Here is a 20,226-nt window from a genome sequence, read left to right as displayed (position 1 = left end):
GCCTCTTTGTTGGTCAACCTTGATTTAGCAAAATTTATTTATTTAAGTTAGCTATGAAATGTGAGGTTAGAGTGGTAGTACTTGCCTCATCATTTTTGATGGGCTATATGTTAGTACTATAAATATTCATGTACTATATACTATAAATAAGGTATACGTTTGTTAATACTACATATACAGTATACATGTGTTGCATACTATACAGTATGCATTTTATATCCTGTACACTTGTGTTATGTACTATTAATACAGTATGTGTGTCCATATTGTCTTTATATAAATGTCTAGTTTTGTTTGTTTGAGAACAAAACTATACAATGGGTTATCTGTGTTTTGAAATAAGCCTAGGCCTACATTTCTAGCAGCCTGCATTCTTATCACAAATTCTTTCAGACTGCTATAAATGTGTATTACTAATTATGCAGAGATTAATATAGTTGGCCATTAATTACAATAACATCCATTGAATTAATATATAAAAAAAGGCATTTTTCAGAGCAGCACATCATTAATACACAGGCTTTCTTTAAGCAGCTACAAATGCAACAAACACGAGAAAACTAAGTTTACAAAAACTGATCGTTCATTTGCTAAATGAAGTGATAGCCCAGAAACTATTAGGTGTACAATAATTTACTAGACTCAAAAACTCTACAGTGAACAATTAAAGAAACAACTACGAAGTAGTCACAGAACAATAATACAACAGAACAACTTTTTCATGTCATTTTATCAGGAATCAACAACACGTGACAAATAAAAATAGTGTGTTTCAGATTCTGACAATCTATATTAACATTTTTGCATTTAAAGTTCATTAACCTAATTTGAGATTTTTTCTAATTACATGTGAAACAAGAGTAATCCTACAGGGCTTGGCTATTGCCAAATCGTGTTGTTTCTAATGGACAGAAAAATAAATTCATCCAACAAAGTTGTGACATTTTGCAATGTTTAAGTTGCTGAACAAGTTTACCAGTATAATACACTGTGGTGCCAAAGTACTTTTGTTACAGTCTACCCATGATGGGATTTCTTTTTGAGTATCATCCCTTGAAATCTGTATAATGTATCACAGATTTTCCTAACTAATCTGAAAAAGTATGGTATTGTTTAAAATAGTCCTTACTGCATGTATATCACTACCAGATCAAATATAAAAACATTTGAAGAGAATGGATGAGACAAATAAGAAATCTTAAGAAAATTATGAAATGCAAGGGGTGAAGAAATGCTACACTAGAAAATATAAGATATAATATTTATCAGTAGAACCTCTTTTTATATATTTTATATAATTTTTCATTTTCTCTCTTTCATCAAATTGATTTTTCTTTAAATACTGACACTCTAAAAAGATTAGCTATATAAATTTTTCATCTCAATTAAAGCAATAACACTTCAATCACATCATTGCATAATTGAATCATGCAAAATATTTTGATTTCAAGCTCTAATTGCAAATCTATACAACTTAAATTAATATATTACTTTCTAACAAGTGACATTTAGACATTTCACAAAATATATACATTATACAGCTTAATAAGGAATATAAAATTGAACCAATAACTGAAGATTTTGTTTCAGAAATTTCATGTGTGCAAAGCTAGACATGGAGTATCTCCACCAGTTATGCCTAATATTGAAATGATAGACTAGGGAAGAAAACAGCAAGTGAACAGTACCCACATGTTCTCTCCATGAAACTCTGCCACTAAAGCCAGTACACCACATCAAGAGAAAAGTAATGTGAACACATTAACATCTAATTATAAATTCAATTATATGATGTTTTAAATATCAACTTCTGCTAGAAACAAGAACAGTTAACAGAATTTTACATATTTCTTTAGTCCAAATTTAACACTGCAAGAAATTGGCACAAATTTTAAAACAACAGTTTTAAATAATGTGAACAATAAGATGATAAACATTCTCTAAGAAATAAAATAAAATGTGGGTGGAATCTTGTTGGAGAATAAGGCTTTTTTAAATTTCTAATTAACAGAAAATGATATAAAGGCAACAGATTATTCAGACATTTTGAATATATCAACTCTTCATCATTCTTCCATTTTGTCTATTTCAGAGCACTTATTTTTTCATTTCAACACAACTTTAAATAAATAACAAAAAGGATTCTTAACAAACACCTGATATTGAAATTTATTTTAAATAAAAAAACTTGCTTTTCTTTTTATGGATATGCCAGTTGTGTTACAATTCTGCATGTGAACATCTCTGTCAAAAATAATGTAAAAATAGAACAAAAACTTAGAAACAAATAAAAAATGTCTTGGGTATAAATTAATTCAAAGGTCATTCTTTAATGTCTGAACAACTCTGGAATCGTACATATCAAATTTCATATATAAAAAAAAATCATAATATGCATCAAATACTCCTATTTCAATCGTTTCACTGAATGTGCACATTTTGATACTTATGTCATCAAGTAGAAAGCATATTCGGAGATGTACATGTGCCTAAGGGAAAAATATATATATTGTAGCATATATAAATTCTGATGCTCAAGTATTCCTGTGTATGCTTTTTTTATGTACACATATTTTGATGTTTATGTACCCCAGTGAAAAATACATTTCTTAGAGTGCATAAATGGTGCAACTTTATTGGATTATATACTTACCTTATTTTCAGAATAACATCATTTTATAGTGTACGCTAGATATGAAATAAAACTATTAACTTTAAAATATAGTTCACTTTTCTCATAAAAAAATTAATTTTACTAAGTTGTAATAATGTCAGTGGCACAAATGTTACTCCAGAAGTAATTTTTATGCAAAACAAGCATCAGATGACAAGTCATGTCAACTGATGTAGAAATGTTTACTATGAAAGCCCGCATCCACAAATTCTCATTTGGTACTACAGACTTAGCAGCCCAATAAATGATCAGAAAACATTTATTAATAAGCTATTTAACCACCCCAGACACTAATACAAATTGTGCACTAAGATCATAATGATGTGGCATGCTTAAAATGAGTGAATCAATAAGCTGTTTGGATAATAGGACCCAGCAGCAGGTTTTTATACTTCCTAATCATGAAGTTTAATTCCAGACCCACAAAATTTTTTACCTGGCTATGTCACTAATGTGCCAACTCTTCCTTCAGAGTTGCTTTTAATTCATCACACAGGTTGGTAAGTATGTTGGTCAATCTATTCATTCAATATCCTATTCTTCAAGGAAGTTACAAAATAGTTGAACACAGTGAGAGTACCTATCACCTATCATCACCCATCAGAAGAAAGTTCTAGCCAACAGCACCTGCACATGACAATGCTAAAGGTATAAGACTATATCCCTATATCACATGGCATTCATAACAATCCCTGTCAGGACAACCACCACCATATGCTTGGGAATGGATCTTGTCTCAGCTATTCTTCAAATGTATACATACTTTGTTGCAATATAAAACATTCATTTTTTAACATTTGCCCACATGTCATTTAATCAATTCACTTAATCATGACACCACTGAAGACACACCATTTTGTGGTGGTGACTTAGAGGAACATACCACACTGGTCATCTAGCATAAAGGCTAGTCTTATGAAGCTTGTGTATAACAATTTCCATGCTAACTTTTCTTACAGATACTGACCTGAACTGTTGGTTCAGTTAGAAAGGTAATGTCTACTGGTTACATGTATCCCATATTGTTATATAGAGGTCACTTTATGAGTTTATAAAAGATGATTATCAAATCCTCCTGTTTGGTCTGATACTGAGTCCACATTCTGTTAACTATACTTTGTGAGATTTGTAGCCACTCTGCAAAGACTTATAGTGTTAGATAGAGTGGCTTGCAGCTGACCTTACTGCTCTCTACATCATGAAAACATCAAAGTTTCTTTGTCAAGATCCTGACATATGTCAGTATCAATCTTGATTTGTTAACAAACACTAATGCTGTTTAAACTGTTATATGAAAACTTTTTATTTCCCTGAAATGTGTATCAGATCACAAGACCAGTCACCTGACACTTGTTTTGCAAAATAATTTACTTAGGGTCTCCAATGACATTATTTAATAACTGTAGTTGTGCCTTGTTATAGGTAGAGAAAACTCTTGATTATACCTTGATTGTCTTAAGCAGGTGAGCTATGCAAGAAAAAAAAAAAGATAAATGAGAGAAATTACCCTGTTTAAAAAACGTTCAACAATACCTGCCTTTAAGATTGAATTTTCTGTATATTCAACCTTTCGATGACCACTTTGTATTCAGAAAAAGGAAGAAAAAACTGTATTTTAGGTAAACTTCAAACATGTAGTTCTGCCATTTTCTAAGCCTACTGGGCATATTTGAATACAATACAAGTAACGTCTGAACACAGACTCTTTCAACAATAAAATTAAAATTAGGATACCATATGCTTAAATTTAGACTTAATAGTAACAGTTAATTAAGTATTTAAATTTAGGTATAAGAACTGAGTATAAAACATCAAGTTTTACAACACTTTGCTTTTTTTTTAGGCATAGCTTTTACAAAATGTACTTGGGTGTATTTACAATACTATATAACAGAATAATATTTTAAGTGCACAGAAAACATGTCTGCATATCCAAGTTTACTTTGCAAGTGATTTAAATGTTTCAGTTAGGTAATATTGTTGTTTGAACAATGACTGCAACATTTGTCACATAATATTCCATAACAATTTGTTGCAGCCTATGTAGTTTTATAGCCTGTTACAGCTTACATAATTTCAACAGTCTAACTAACTTCTTCTGAAAATTTGAGTTTCCTGTTCTCTACTGCTTGCTAATTTCTGAAAAACAAAATTACAAATAAGGAAGGAGGAAAAGTAGGATGAGAAGACAAAGAAATGGATTTGGCTGTGCATTTCCAATACATTACTCTAAATGAATAATCTTTAGCTTTCTTTTGTAGTTGCCTGCACTCTATTGTTCAGTGGGATATTTTATGATTTGTGTAATAAAGTGTTTATTTGTGATTGAAACGGTCTCCTCCTGATCAATTAGAAAGTGTGTTGACCATCCCAGCAAGTCATAACATTTTATGGTAGTAGCAATGGTATTTGAAAACCCCAGATTCAATGGTGCCTAGGATATGCAGATTTTAATGAACACAGAACAACCAGGTGAAAGAAATAAAACTACCACATGAACCAGTATCTAGAACCTAAGCATTGGAACATACAACTAAGTTGAACATCAAATGATTAGCACTAAATAGATTTAAGAGACAAGCACTCCAGAAAAGATGATCTGATAGATTTGTCATGAGTAATAAACTAAAAGAATACTAAAATGGAAAAGAGGAACCATTAGAACAGCCACACAGAAGATTTTTGGAATCAAGCACATGTCAAGTAACATTTGTAGAAGTTTTGACAAATTGTAATGCCATCTTTATGCTAAAACACTGACTGATTCATTCTGAAAGATGACAGAAGTAATCCTAATAATCCTTTTAAAAACTAATGACATTGAGACTGTTGAGGCTTTCATTCTTAATTCTCTCCACGAGTTGACAACACATACTTCTGTCACATTTAAATGCAACTGACTTGCTCTTATGAACAAGATGACAATTATTATTTTCACACCAATATTACTTATTAAAATATAATATATAAACATCCTTCAATCTGATATTGTTCACTTATTATAGAACTGTTCAGTTCATCACAAAATCTTCAGTGAGCATGCACTTTAAAAGTAACCTCAGGCTCATGCAACAAAAGTACCACCTTCATTTAAATTATTTTCATTTTTCGAAAATGCTTTAGTAATGATAGTATTTCATATTTATAAACTATTCTTTAATCTTTTGAGACAGTTATTGCATGTATATAACAAATATAAACTTTGTAATTAGTCTATAATACATGCAAGCATTTTAGTGATATAAGTGATAAAATATTTCATGAAACATATAATTGATACTTGAAACTGTCAGCACATGGGGAAACTCCACAATTACAGAATTGAAGAAAAACAATGAAATGTGACATACTGATTTTATAAGTTTTATGTAATTCTACTTGATTATTAAACACACATCCCAATCTATAAATTCGATAACATGTAAACTTTAAACATCAAACTCCAACAAGAAATAAAAATATGAACAAGTATCTCTGCCTAAAGCCTCTCATCAAACCAAGTTTCCAATCACATTACTATCATTACTAGTTATTTAGTACAATATCAGCAAAGTGTAATGAAAAACTTGCATTACAGAACAGAAAACAAAAACTAAATGAGTAAAATATGTTTGCAATTAACAAAACATCAACATGTTGTACATACACATAAAGGAAAAAGTGATTATTGCAACATGATTTTAGAACTGCAGATATTTTGTGTCCTTGTATTGAAATCTTTGTATAAATGTAATTCACATCTCTGTACCCATTTTAATTTTTTAGTTTATATATATATATACAGTTATTCAACAACTCCGCCATACAAATTCAATTTTAAGAAACAATTGGCTTTACAATGCATAATTAAGCTCAACATTTTTTTGGCACAAGAAATAATATCTGTAGAATTCACTAAGTAACAAGCATGCATAGAAATTTTTATAATTACAGTAGTCATATAACAAGAAAAGGGGCATAACAGTGTCAATAAGAAAATGAGATGGCCACTTAACTTGGAATACAAAAATTCAAAACAAGTTCTTTGCAACAAAAATACAGAAACAAATAATTCACTGAAATCTTTACATTTACAAAATGCCCCTTGTAAAATGAATATCTTTCCTGTAAATCTAAATCTAATCTATAAAACTAATAACTATAAACATTAGGCTATTGTGTCAAAACCCTGTAAATACTCATGTTTTTAGTACTATCTCTATAGGGTGCTGCCAATAAGAGCTTTATTGACTAAGACTACTAATATATTATTTCTACTGATTGGACAGGAAGACTTTAGTACAAATAACTCATTCTAAAATCATCTAGACTAATAAGGAAATAAAAGTCAATCCATAATATCATCACCATCATGTAACAGGTTAAAAACTGTGCACTTATCTATCTTCACCACAATGAAAGATTATAAAATTTCTCGTATACGTTAACTTTCTTAAAAATATATATTAAAAACATTAAATGTTTAACTACAGGTCATGAAACACTTTGCTCCTACAGTTTTTACATTTAAAATATTTGGTTTCACTGTTAAAAATAAAAAAAAACATTGAGGTATTTTAAATATGTTAGACAAGAAAAGAAAACTTTTCACTGGAAGTTGTTTCTCTTCATATGTAATAACAAATATTCAATAAATCAAAATGCACAGATACTATCTCCAGTTTCCTGGCATGCTGGCTCACATAAAAGTGACACAAATCATAAAATTAGGCATAATGCCCTCAAAACAAACATTACACTTTTACTTGAACGTATTTCACAAGCTTTAGGGTTACTTCAAACATATACTAATAAATTATTAGTACAGAGAAGATGGAAAAAAAAATTACATAAATAACTGAGAAATTTACTTAAAAAGAAAATTTTATAGTAAATTTTATGTTAAGATTTATAAAGATTGTTCAATATGTCTTAAAAATATTGTTTCCTAAATGATTTTGCTTAATTATTTGAGTAGATAGGTTATTACTTGTATTTGTTTGTGAAACACATTAAAGGCACAATGTATTTATCATTCCAATTTCACTGTGCTGAAAATATGGTTCTAACCTTCACTAAGTTTATTTATAAAGAAGTATAGATAGATAAAAAAAAAAAATTATTACACTAAAGTTAAAAATATTAATGTTTGTTTATAAAAGCATTTTGTTTGCAAAAACTTCATACAATTTCACCATCAAGGACAAAATTATTACAATACAAAACATGTCAAGCTAAAAAGGCAACAGCTATATAGGGTTAGGCCAAAACTGTTCTGCTCACTGACAAGCTTTTGAAACAGCACATACTACAGATACAAGAACAACAAAATTAGAAAATATATCTTGCAAGTAAGAAAAATAAAAAAAAAGGAGTGGTTACTCCATTGGACGAGGAAACACGATGTTCTGAAACAACAGAGAGGTTAAAAAGAAAACTAAAGCAACAAGAGTAATAACCCAAGTAAAAGAACACGAAATGTATGGGTTCTTGGGCTATTAAAAATTAATAATACTCAAAATCTATTTAAAGTGATTATGTGTGACCAACCACAAAAAATGTGTGTTAAAAGTGTACAGTGTGCATTACCAATGTTTTTTGCAACAATGTGAATGAAAGTTTGACAAAAATGAAAAACTTTAACAGCGTAGTGAAGGAAGAAATAACTGAAAAAATATGATGTGGCAACAGTGGAAATAATAATAACTACAAACTTGATTTATTTACACACAAATATCATGTTACCCAATTGATCTGAAATACCTGTAAATGTCCACAATTAAATATACAGAAAGAAAACTTTATAAAATGTGGTAATTTCCCTGTCCATCTCAGTTAATTCATGACCCTCAAAAAACAAGCAATGTTTTATAGACAGCACTTCAATATTCATCTTCAAGGATATATTAAAATTAATAAAAAATACAGTAGGGCAAGCAAGTTTGATGTTGAAACCTGTAAACATCATTAAATTTGGTGAACTGACAACTCAAGCAATACAGAGAGAAGCCAGATATATGTTATATCACAATGAAACTCCTGTAAGTTTTTGAAGCAACTGCATTTCTCTTACTCACATCCATACACCCAAATGAAACTTTAAAAATACAATATCAATGCCCACTGCATGCATATTGAGAAAAGTATTAGATAGGCTAGTGAGTTTAGACATAGCAAAAGTTATTCTAGTGTATAAAAAAATATTAATCAACATGTATTAACAGAGTTTTAAGTGTGTTTTTCTTATAGCAGAGCCACAGCAGGCTGTCTGCTGTGTCCACCAAAAGGAATCAAACCCCTGATTGTAGCATTGTAAATCCAAAGACTTACCGCTGTCCTACCAGGGGACTAGAGCTTTGAGAAACCAATGAAAATGAAAACATCACTGACTCATTATGGGCTACAATCAGGACTAAAAAAAAAGCCACTCATCAAGCAGGGCAAGTGACATAAAACTTTTACTTGTCTTGCACAAATTTAACTTCTCTCACAAACAGTATATTACAAAATCATAATAAACATGACAAGAAGCTGAATGTATTTTGAGCAGCAATTTGACATCCTGACTAATAATTATTCACTAGAGGGGACACAGCAATTGTTCAATAAATGAATGGCTTATTTATATACAAATTCACTTTTGCCCACTCACTCTAAGTAAGGTTGCATTAAAAAAAAGAAAAAATGAATTGATGGTAAGTCAGCATATTCAAGGGTGTATGGGGCCATTATAAGTACACATGCCCTCATCGGCTGTCAAATGAAGCTGAGATGCGATGCTAAGGAAAATACCCCTGAACAAATACTATCTTATTGTGTATAAAGTAAGCAATAGTTTTACAAAATTTTAGTTATTTTGTACACAAAATGATAACTTGTCAGACTCATCGACATCATTACTGTGCCATTTGTTACGCATGATAAAAGCATAAGAGGCCACATCACTGAAATGCATATACTGGCATAGTGAGAACAGTAGCAGTTTACAACAAATAGAAAGAAAAGAAGGTATTTACTGAAGTCTACACATTTATTTTTAGCATCAAAACTATCATACAAGTGAGTTATATTTAACCAGTCGAAATAATGCACTTGTATTGGACAAATGCATAAAAAGCAGCTAGTTTGCCCTTATTCATCCAGTAATTGTTCATAGAAACTGACGAGTGGAATTTTTGAGACCTGATAATAATGTACAAGATTTACACACACACACACACGTATATATATAAGATGCTGATATTGAAATGATTTAGATGTGTTTTAGTGTACTGTATTACTGAATATTATAATTTTGGTTTTGGGATAAAACGTATAAGGATAATTCAAGAATAAAGATTTTTTTTGTTAAAATGAATGTTTCAAGCTATTTACTTTGCTTTTTAATTTATAATATTTATTATAAAAATAATAAATATAACAAAGCAGTAGTTATTTCACATATATTTTCACCTTGTATTTTGTTTAACACGAGATCTCTTCCTCAACCAGAGGTCAAGTAGTAGTTTGGGTGGCACAGCAAAGAATAAGAAATTCTAGTAATTCTTTCTTGAAGCTGTAGTACACACTACTGGAATCTGCTATATCCAAATATGCAATCCTTATGATGGTGACATATTTCAGTCAGAAGATATGAGCAGCAAAATAGACACAGGGTTTCGAGGTGACTGCACCTTTTTATCAGCATTGGTCATGCATACATTTCATTACCTTTGTTTTTATATTTTTAAATCAAATTATGCAACCTTTCTTCTATCGTGTATTTGAGGTTAGAGACCTTTTCTTGATCTTCTGAAAGGTTGCTACTACTATCACTACTGTCCTTGTCATCACCAAACCTACTTTTGAGTGCTGCCACAGCATCTTTGAGTTTGATAGATAGATTTCCCTCAAGAAGAGCTATAAAAAGTTCATTGTGATTGCTTTCATGGCTGCACAGGTTGCAAGTCAAACATCTCTGAACTTTGCATATGCAGGTAATCAATGGAATAATAGTGATTGATGATGACATGCCAAAGAGTAGCAAAGTTCAAGTCATGGTCAGTGGGGTTTGGAAATACCTGCTATCTATTGGGCTTCTGTTAGAAAAAAACAGATGCAACAACAGGTGAAAGGCCACAAAGCAGATCCATTGATTATAGAACAAGACAACGTCATTAACAATGGGGTTTCTGCTGATGATGTGACCAGTCATAACTCCAATTAAGGTTTATATAATTTGGAAACTGTAATCATCATATCTCACTGTATATTAAACCCTATATCAGTTTAATCAAAACCAAATAAATTTTTTAAGTATGATCCCTCCTACTGAGGCACCTCTGGTTGAGGGAGAGATCCTGTGTTAATTACATACATTTGTACTGTTAAGTGATCTCATTATTTCCTTGTTTTAAGCCACAAATATGTAGAGTCTGCAAATTCATATATGTGATATATATTCAAAACTGAAGTAATTATAATCCATAGCCTGATGTTTGATAGATATATGCACATTTTCTATTTATAAAAGACAAAGTGTTTTTTAAGCACATATTCTCAGGAACTCATAATCACATAGCTAGTTCCGAGATTATAAATGTCACTTTATACTAAGTGTTGCTGTAAAATAAACCATAAACATATAGAGAAGTTATTTAAAGTCATATGTGATTTTCACTACAGAATCTAGTTTATTTTTCTCAAAATATTTCGGATATCAAACTATTACGTTTTCAGCTATGGTACCGACAGTCACTAAATGGGGTTAACAGAGCAGTGATCATGCAGATTGCAATTGAAATGTCCAGATTAGCCTCATAAAATTTACCTTACATAAGCTATTAGCAAGGGCAGCTAAATAAGTTGAAGTTGCAGTACAGAAAGTACAATTTAGTTAGTGAATTTGAATTTATGGTTCAGTTGAGTTAGTAATACAGTAATAATTGCTTCATTTTGTAATATTTAATTTGTTTCAACTGTAAATAGTTTATAAGAATGATAGTATTGATTTGTAAAATATGTTTATGTATGCCAACTCTTAATAAAATTTATAGTGATATCAAAAGAAGCAAAGAAACTTGTATATTGATAATAAAACATTTATTAAACTGATAACTTTAAAAAAATATTACAATTTCATGGAATCACTGAACTTTCTTTTAATCCAATAATACTGTTAAGCATATAAGTGAAATTAAGAGCTAAGACCCAATCTTGAATTTAATTATACATTTTACTTGCTCATAATCTATGGAAAATGAGGGTGTTATGTACATTGTATTTGCATAATATATCAGTAAGCAGAATTAAAAAAACAGTTAACAATTTGGAAGATAAAGGAGCCTTCTAGCTTTGTTTATATTTTCTTTTGGTAATGTCCATTTGTTAGCAATATAATTATACATCTTAAGTAATGTACAAGGTTGTATTTGCAAATTATATTGTTGCTTCTACTGTTTGCACCTTCTAATACAATACTTTTTGTCCACTTCTTTTGCAGTGTCAGGTTTTATTGTATAATCCATGGGACAAATGTAAAGGAACTGAAAAATGTCATTTTTTTTCATTTGGTATTTCAATACCTTATATATATCACAGTCTGCACTTCCTACAGGATGTATGAAAACAATCAGTATATCATTTGTAGTTATATTGGTTCAAAAAGGTTATACAACAAGGCGATATTTCTTGTTTTGCCAGGAAATAACCAAATAATACCCATGCATACATGAAGATTTAAAGTTCATTACTATTGCTTGTTTTTAGGTGAACAAAGAAATCAAGGAGTTAAGATAACCTGTCTCCAATGAACTACCTGTTCCTAACATTTTTATTAAAGGATTGCACACCAAAGAGAAAAACCAAATAAAAATGTGTTTATCTGAATTTTCACAAAGGATTATATGTTCCTTGACAAATGTGTTTATCTGAATTTTCACAAAGGATTATATGTTCCTTGACAAATGTGTTTATCTGAATTTTCACAAAGGATTACATGTTCCTTGACAAATGTGTTTATCTGAATTTTTACAAAGGATTACATGTTCCTTGACAAATGTGTTTATCTGAATTTTCACAAAGGATTACATGTTCCTTGACAAATGTGTTTATCTGAATTTTTACAAAGGATTACATGTTCCTTGACAAATGTGCTTATCTGAATTTTCATAAAAGGTTACATGTTCCTTGACAAATGTGTTATCTGAATTTTCACAAAGGTTACATGTTCCTTGACAAATGTGTTTATCTGAATTTTTACTAAGGATTACATGTTCCTTGACAAATGTGTTTATCTGAATTTTCACAAAGGTTTACATGTTCCTTGACAAATGTGTTTATCTGAAGGATTAAAGGAACAAAAATATAACTTATTCTGAGTAAAATTCTCTATCATGCTTGAAATTCCCCAAACCACTTACTTAAATTAAAACCCGTAACACATATTATATAAAGCTGACAAGTGATTTAATAGTCCAAGTCTTTTCATTTTCAAGCACCTTGAGAGAAACTTTGTACATTGGCCATCTTTGAGTATAGCCAGTATGTCGTGAATACTAATGTATAAAAACAACTCAGTGAAGTTAATGGATAGGTAGAAACAGATAGAACACAAACATGCAGCTGCACAGAAAAGAGAATATACATCACATGCATCTGTTTCACATACAAGTACAACCATCATCAAAACTTGAACTCTAGCAGTCTGACCTGGTACAAAAGTCAATACATAACACTTTAAACAATTTCTTCTTGGACTATACACAAACAACCAGAAAGTTTCTTTTTTTTTTTCAATACAGTGAATAAGTCTAGAAGTCTTCCATTACATAAATATCTGGAAAGTTGTCCAAATTATTTGCATAATCCAATGTCAATAATACTTCGTAATAAATCCAACAGTTATTCTCAACATGGAATAGTACAAACAGAATCCCCAGAGAAAACATACATATTCAAACTTGAAAATCTTTATATCATATCTCTGGTTCTACAAAGCTTAGTAACATCCACGTTTTTAATCACAGACATATTACATGATATAAAAACATTTTAATCACATATACAGACCTAAAAGCACATTTTCTTCCTTTTCTTATCTCACTAATATCCATTGTCTCTTACAAAATAAAAAATATTATAACAAAAACCATATCTAAATACATTCTTATACACAAAGTTTTTATTTTCTAAAGAGGCATGCCTTTATGATAATAAAAGGTAACCATGTAATAAAAATATATTTACTAGTAGTATAGTTTTCACCTTAAAAACATACTGCATGTACACCTAATTATACAGAGAAAAGTCTACAACTAACTTAATAAAAATACTTTCTAAACACAACATATTGGAAACTTCCTATCTACAATTAGTCTGTCAAAGCTAAGAGACAGTTTCTTGTTATGAGTCATTTAATAACTCATACAAAAGGCTAACTTTTTAAAATGGCCTTCAGAAAGCTTTTGCAAAATTAGACTTATCAAACAAATCAACCTATAAAATTTCTCCCAAAAAATATGGGCATCTGTTGCTCTAGGATACTCATCAAAAGAAGCTTGGTCAAGAAATCACATTCAATCCGTGTAATACTTTGGTATGTAAAGTAGTTGTCACCATCCACTAGTGCTAACTGACTTGTGCTGATCGTCATACAAATGTTAAAAGTATTTCATTCTCCTTTTTTTCCATAAGTGATCCTTTTCATACAATAGTTATGTAAATATATATATATGTATATGTAGAAATTTCATATTTTCTTTCACTTACTTATACACATATATGAAAATGTGGACAGGAAGCTTTTGAGAAGCTTCATGATTATGAAAATATTACACAATACCAAGGCCATTAGTGATCTAACAAGAGCCTGTGGTGAGTGATCAGAAGTTCTATGACTAAACTTTCCTGATGCCAGGCTGATAGCTGTCCAGGCTGAGAAATGAGATCAGGGGTTCTCATCAGTGTTGGACAGAACACTGTCCCCAAGTTTTGGATACTCATAAGGTTTTGTTTTTGTTTTTCTGTAACTCTGAAAAGAAAAAAATATCAAAAAATAATATTACTTCATTTCAATTCTGAGTTTCAAGAAACGTGATAAAAACACAAAATTATTTCAAAAGAACTGCAGTTACATTATACACTTTATTAAAGTTCCTTCCTCCTGTTAGACAAAATTCTATATTAGAGCTTACTACTGGATCTCTAGTCAAATAAGAAACTGAGCAAAGACTCACTCAATAAAGTCAGGTAGAAATAAGACTATAACACTGGCAGAAAAGGAAATCAACAGTAACACAAGGATAATCCATGACTTGTAAATATGCCAAAGTTAATCTGAGAAGTTTAAAGCAAAACAATTTCTTTAATATGTTGATTCTGGAGTTATTTTTTCACTATCTGCACTGACTCTGTTTACTAGATATATTGATTTTGATTTGCAAATATATTTTAATAGTGTGATTTTTATAAAATAACAAAAACAAATTACACTGAATACATTAAAAGAATGTCTTCATCTTAGTGAATGGTTCTCACTCTTTCCCATACAAATTAATTAATTGAATAATTATTAGCTTTATTTCAGTTAAATATGATCTTCAAATAACCAGTTCAATCTCAGACTCTTCAATGAAATTTAATAGTTTCTCTTTCAAATAGATGACTTCTCAACAAGCACCTAATTTTATAATTTTCTATGCTGGTCAAGTGCTTGATTCGTGAGATAGCGCATGAACTTATAAGAGTTGACAGAGCTAAGACTGAGTCATTCTACATTTACTTCAATACATGAATAAAATTGTGTTCAGTATTTTAAAACTGTTCAGTAAAACTTCCTGCAAAATAGACAAAACAACACCAGATTGGTTCCCAAAAGAATGTTATTTTGTGCTTGGTTTCAAAACGAAAGAAATTTAAACAGGATATTAAATTTTGACATATGGAGATTGAAAACGGATCTGACTTAAGCATAAACAAAACCTTCAACAAAGGAAGGATACATGTTTACAAATACCTTGTGCAAAAATAAACAGAGGGGTAACAAGCAGTAACTATGAGAATTATTTGGATCAGGTGGAATGATGGCACCCATTTCACAGTGACTTTATAAGACATCTGCCTTGACTCCAATGAAATAAGATACGTGAAAATATTGTAGGGTATGGAGCCCTAGAGTGATGCTACTTTTGTTTTATATTTTGATCTTCACTTGTTCCTAACTTTATGTAAATTTGTTGATCAAGATATTTTATAAACAATCACCTAAGCCACAGTTTGCCACCAATGTAGAACTAAACATGCTTGTGATAAGGATTTTATTAAAGTGTTACTGAAGTAATTATATAACCATTTTCAATTTATAAAACGTTCAGACCCCAAGTTTTGAGTTTACATTTCAGAGAAAACCAGCAGTACTCGTTATATTACTGAAAGTAAAGAGGTTTGTGTCACATTCAACATTTTATTTTTGATACAAAAGCATTTTCATGGTATTTTACGGAAACTAAATCTACTGCCCTTTGGCAATTGCTTCAGCAAAAGTTCCATCAACCCATTATTTATAAATGTCACAAATTTCATTGTACCATTCACATTTAAATTATCCTATAAAATCCATAATCAACTTGTTTCTCTTCATTGTTAATGGTGTTAATGACAGCACTCACTTTATTCATTTGTGCATTTCCATACAAGTTCCTGCAGATTACACTAACAGAGAATGAAGATTCAAACAAAATGGAAAGTTGTGTATTCTAAATATATGGATACTTATTTTCTAGTTTCTATCCCTAAAAATGATGAACTTATGGCTCTTTCCAACTTTTAGATAACAGACATAACCTGACTTTTTCAAACTTGTTTAAAAAATCATTAAATGAAACAAGAAGTATTTTTTACAATTCAATGAAATCAATAATTTTTACAAGAGTTTTGTAAATAAAAAAAAAAGAGAATCATGCAGCTCAGAATAACTTCCATTGGCTAAAAACTATTTATTTTATGACTTATCAACTAAAATCTAATTACTATAAATCATGAATACTTCTCCCTCTCTTTTTTGTTTTTCTTTTATTTGTAACGTCTGTAATGTATACTTGATATAATGATTATGGAATAATTTTACATTATTTTATTTAAAAGCTAATCCAATGATCTTTATTTTAACTACACACGAAACCAGGCACTGTAAACAACTATCTTTTAACTAATAATTTCATTGCATTGGAGATATAACAGCACTAATAGGAGGCTGCAAAAAATATTTCTCCTCATATTTATACTACACTGGTTACCTGTACTTAACTGTATTTGATCTTTTTATTATTATTATTTTACATAATAATTTTGGAAATATCTTAACTTATTCTGATGATGATTAGAAAAACTTTTGAAACATTACTCTACAGCTGGAGAAAACAAACATTTGGGAATGAGTTAAAGATTATTTTCTTTCAAACATAATTTGAGGACACATTTTATCTACACTTCCACTCTACCTTGATGTGCAGTAATCACAATTACCAACTTTTCTTAGGTGCCACAAACAATTTTGCAAGACATTAAAGTTTGCTTAAATACAGGTTATTTCATCTTATCTTTGACAAATACTAACACATCCACAGATGAAAGGGAAAAGAACATTTAATATTAGGGATGCACGGGTACCCCGCCAAATATTCGGCCCCAGCTGGGTATTGAGCTACCCGGTAATACTCGGCTCTGGTAGAGTGTCGAAGTTAGGCATCTAAGCCCTAATCTTTGTGGCAAGTAACGGGGCCGGGTGTCAACTGGGACCAAATTCTCCCCTTAACCCCCAAACAAAATATACACAAAAATTTAAACAAAAACAAAATTGATGTTTATTACATTTAACCAAGTAATCACCAAAAGAACATTCAAGTTTTACTTTCAGCTTTCAATGCCTAGCCCCAACTTCTCAAACCCTAACCCCTATTGTTCTCAAAACCCCCACCTTCCCCAGAAATCCACTTCTCAATCCATACCTGTTATTAACCTCTATTGTTTTTTGAATCCCTGATTTTCAGTGGGCAGTCAGGCTTTGTTGCTCGGAGCACTTTTTTTTTAACTAAACCAATTATTGACTGTAAATTTCGATACTTTGGGGGTTAACCTGTGATGAACTAGCATCTTGCCCAAGGGGAATAAGTTTCTATTCTCTTCTGCTTGTTACACTTGAACCCCATAGTTTAAAAGCACCAGCCTTATGGTCCTTGCAAAGATCTAGCTTGTAGTGTATATGAGAATTTGAGACATATCAAAGTGTAATAAATATGCATGGATAAAGACTTTGATATTTTAAGGTAAGAAAATAAAATTCTCATACATCTGTAGGAAAATCAACAATGGAAGGAAAGTTAAATGGAATAAAAGAAGCAGCAGTCAAACTACCACCAGCACATTATCAGACCTTGAAGTACCTTATTCAACATCTGTACAGGCAAGATATTTGACACTTAATTAGTCTAAAATTTATTAATTTCTTATATTTTAATCTTTCTGAATTAAAATTTAATATTGTCATTATGGAATTTTATGAATCCTTGAAATTGTGGAATGTAGTTGATAAATAAAGGAACATGGTTTAAAGTTATATGTACATGTTAAAGTAAAAGGTTTGGTCTAGTTGTTAGGTTGTTGAGAGTGGTTATCTGAGAGTTTATGGTTTGAGACAGGATACTGTTAAATAGGGATGCACAGGTAGTAAAATTTAGCCGAATACAGGGTCCGGGTACCCTGGTCACTAAGCTTCAGCCTTCAGTAGTTTATGTTATTGTTTGCTCATTTTGTTGTTAAGCACAAAGCTACAAATGGGCTATCTGTGCTGTGCCCACCACAGGTATTGACACCCAGTTTTTAGTATTATAAGCTTTCAGACTTATCACTGAGCTACTGAGGGCACTGTTGTTTGTAAATGGGGTGTTTTTTATTAATATCAATTTCTTTGCAAATCAAAGACAAATAAAACACAAGCTGTATGATGGGTACCTAGCCATTAGCTATTATTATTAAAAATAATAAATATTTTTTTCATTATTTTGCCTGTATTTGATTTCATTTTGTTCTTTATACAAAATTAAAATAAATAAAACTATACTACTAGTTTATTATGAAATATTTGCTATGTTAAGAAACAAAAAATATAGAAGACCATTATTATACTTAATTTAGCGTACCCATCACATAAGTTTAAAAGATGTATAAAATTTTACATTAAATAGATAGCTAGTTATATAGGACACTGTTTCAATGTAAAAATGGGTAATACAGATTTTAGCAAAACTGCATTTCAAAACTCCATATTTAATAATTCTGTTTTACCATTACTATCATTACTAAACTGTCTACCACGAAGAATTAACATTATGGAAAGAATTTGTGCTACTGATATATACACTTGTTTATGTGCAGGTAAGCATGTATGTTTTATTATTAAAGTGGGGACCAAAAGAATAGTACACACAAACATTTCCTACATTTGAGGGCACAGTTAAGGAAGTGTTCTTCAAGTATTAAAAACACAAACAGTGTATATCATATATTATAGAATACAGTAAAGTGGTATGCAAATGATGCAGTTTAAAATTATTTTTATTAACATGCTTTTTGAATAGGAGTCTGTGACACTTTATTCTGACCTGATGAATAACAAAAAGCAATTTCTGCAGTTATAAAGTGTTTGTCAATCTTGCAAATTGTAATAAATTGTTAATGGTTGACAATATAACGTGTGGAATGAGGATTAAGCTATATTCATTAGATAGACTTTCATATTATTATTACAAAATGAAATAAATAATACAAAGACAGATCAATGATTGATGGACACCATAGACTAACTACTCTATACTCGAAATACCATCCCCCTAAAGTATACCAATGTTATGAAAGGGTAAGTGAAATTAATAACCATGCATCACTATTTACAATTAAAACAGAGTCAGAGAAAAAGCATTTACATAATTGAAAGATACATATATTTAGAAAAATACAGTTTTAAGAACTTCACTCAAACTTATAAGCACTAATATTATGACTGGTAATTCTTCAATTATGACACTTTTAAATGACAGAGTAGCAGTAGATTATATACAACAGAATTTAGGGCTTGTTTAGATTATGAGATTTTTTTAAACTACTACATATTGAACTTGTATCACATAGCAATTATGTTAGATAGTTGACACTCCAAAATGAATCAACAGTTTTAAAAAAAGTTCCAGTTATGGAAAAGAAGTTGATATCAATAGATCTAAAAGAAATACACCTAAAATAATTATTTTTGTGAATTGTTTTATGTGATTACTTTAACTCAAAAATAATTGAGAAAACAGAGAGTGAATGTCTTGTTATGTAATAAAAGTATTCAAGCATACGATACATGTAGCTTATTTAAAACAAATGTAATACTTGATGCTTTTGATATGAAATAATCACTTCAGAAACCTGAAATAGTTTAGTTACTGACAATTTTTGTTTTCTACTGGCAAAAGTATAATTATACACTAAAGAAACAATAAAAAATACAAAGAACAAAAGCTACTCTGTATAATTTTGTTTCTAAATATTCTAAT

The 20,226-nt window shown here is 30.2% G+C and overlaps 1 long non-coding RNA gene across 1 annotated transcript; it reads right to left on the bottom strand.

Annotated features, from left to right (window-relative positions):
* Window positions 1–2,525: 2,525 nt before the first annotated feature.
* Window positions 2,526–18,773, bottom strand: LOC111086642. Its single transcript, XR_002611377.1, has 3 exons — window positions 18,745–18,773; window positions 7,724–7,728; window positions 2,526–4,769 (listed from the first exon to the last, which is right to left on the bottom strand). It is a non-coding gene; the product is annotated as an uncharacterized LOC111086642 (long non-coding RNA).
* Window positions 18,774–20,226: the final 1,453 nt, after the last annotated feature.

The sequence above is a fragment of the Limulus polyphemus genome, unplaced genomic scaffold (assembly GCF_000517525.1).
Source record: "Limulus polyphemus unplaced genomic scaffold, Limulus_polyphemus-2.1.2 Scaffold1284, whole genome shotgun sequence".
In the NCBI taxonomy this organism is placed as follows: domain Eukaryota; kingdom Metazoa; phylum Arthropoda; class Merostomata; order Xiphosura; family Limulidae; genus Limulus; species Limulus polyphemus.
The sequence above is the reverse complement of the archived record's forward strand: the minus strand, read 5'-3'. Positions and strand labels throughout refer to the sequence as shown.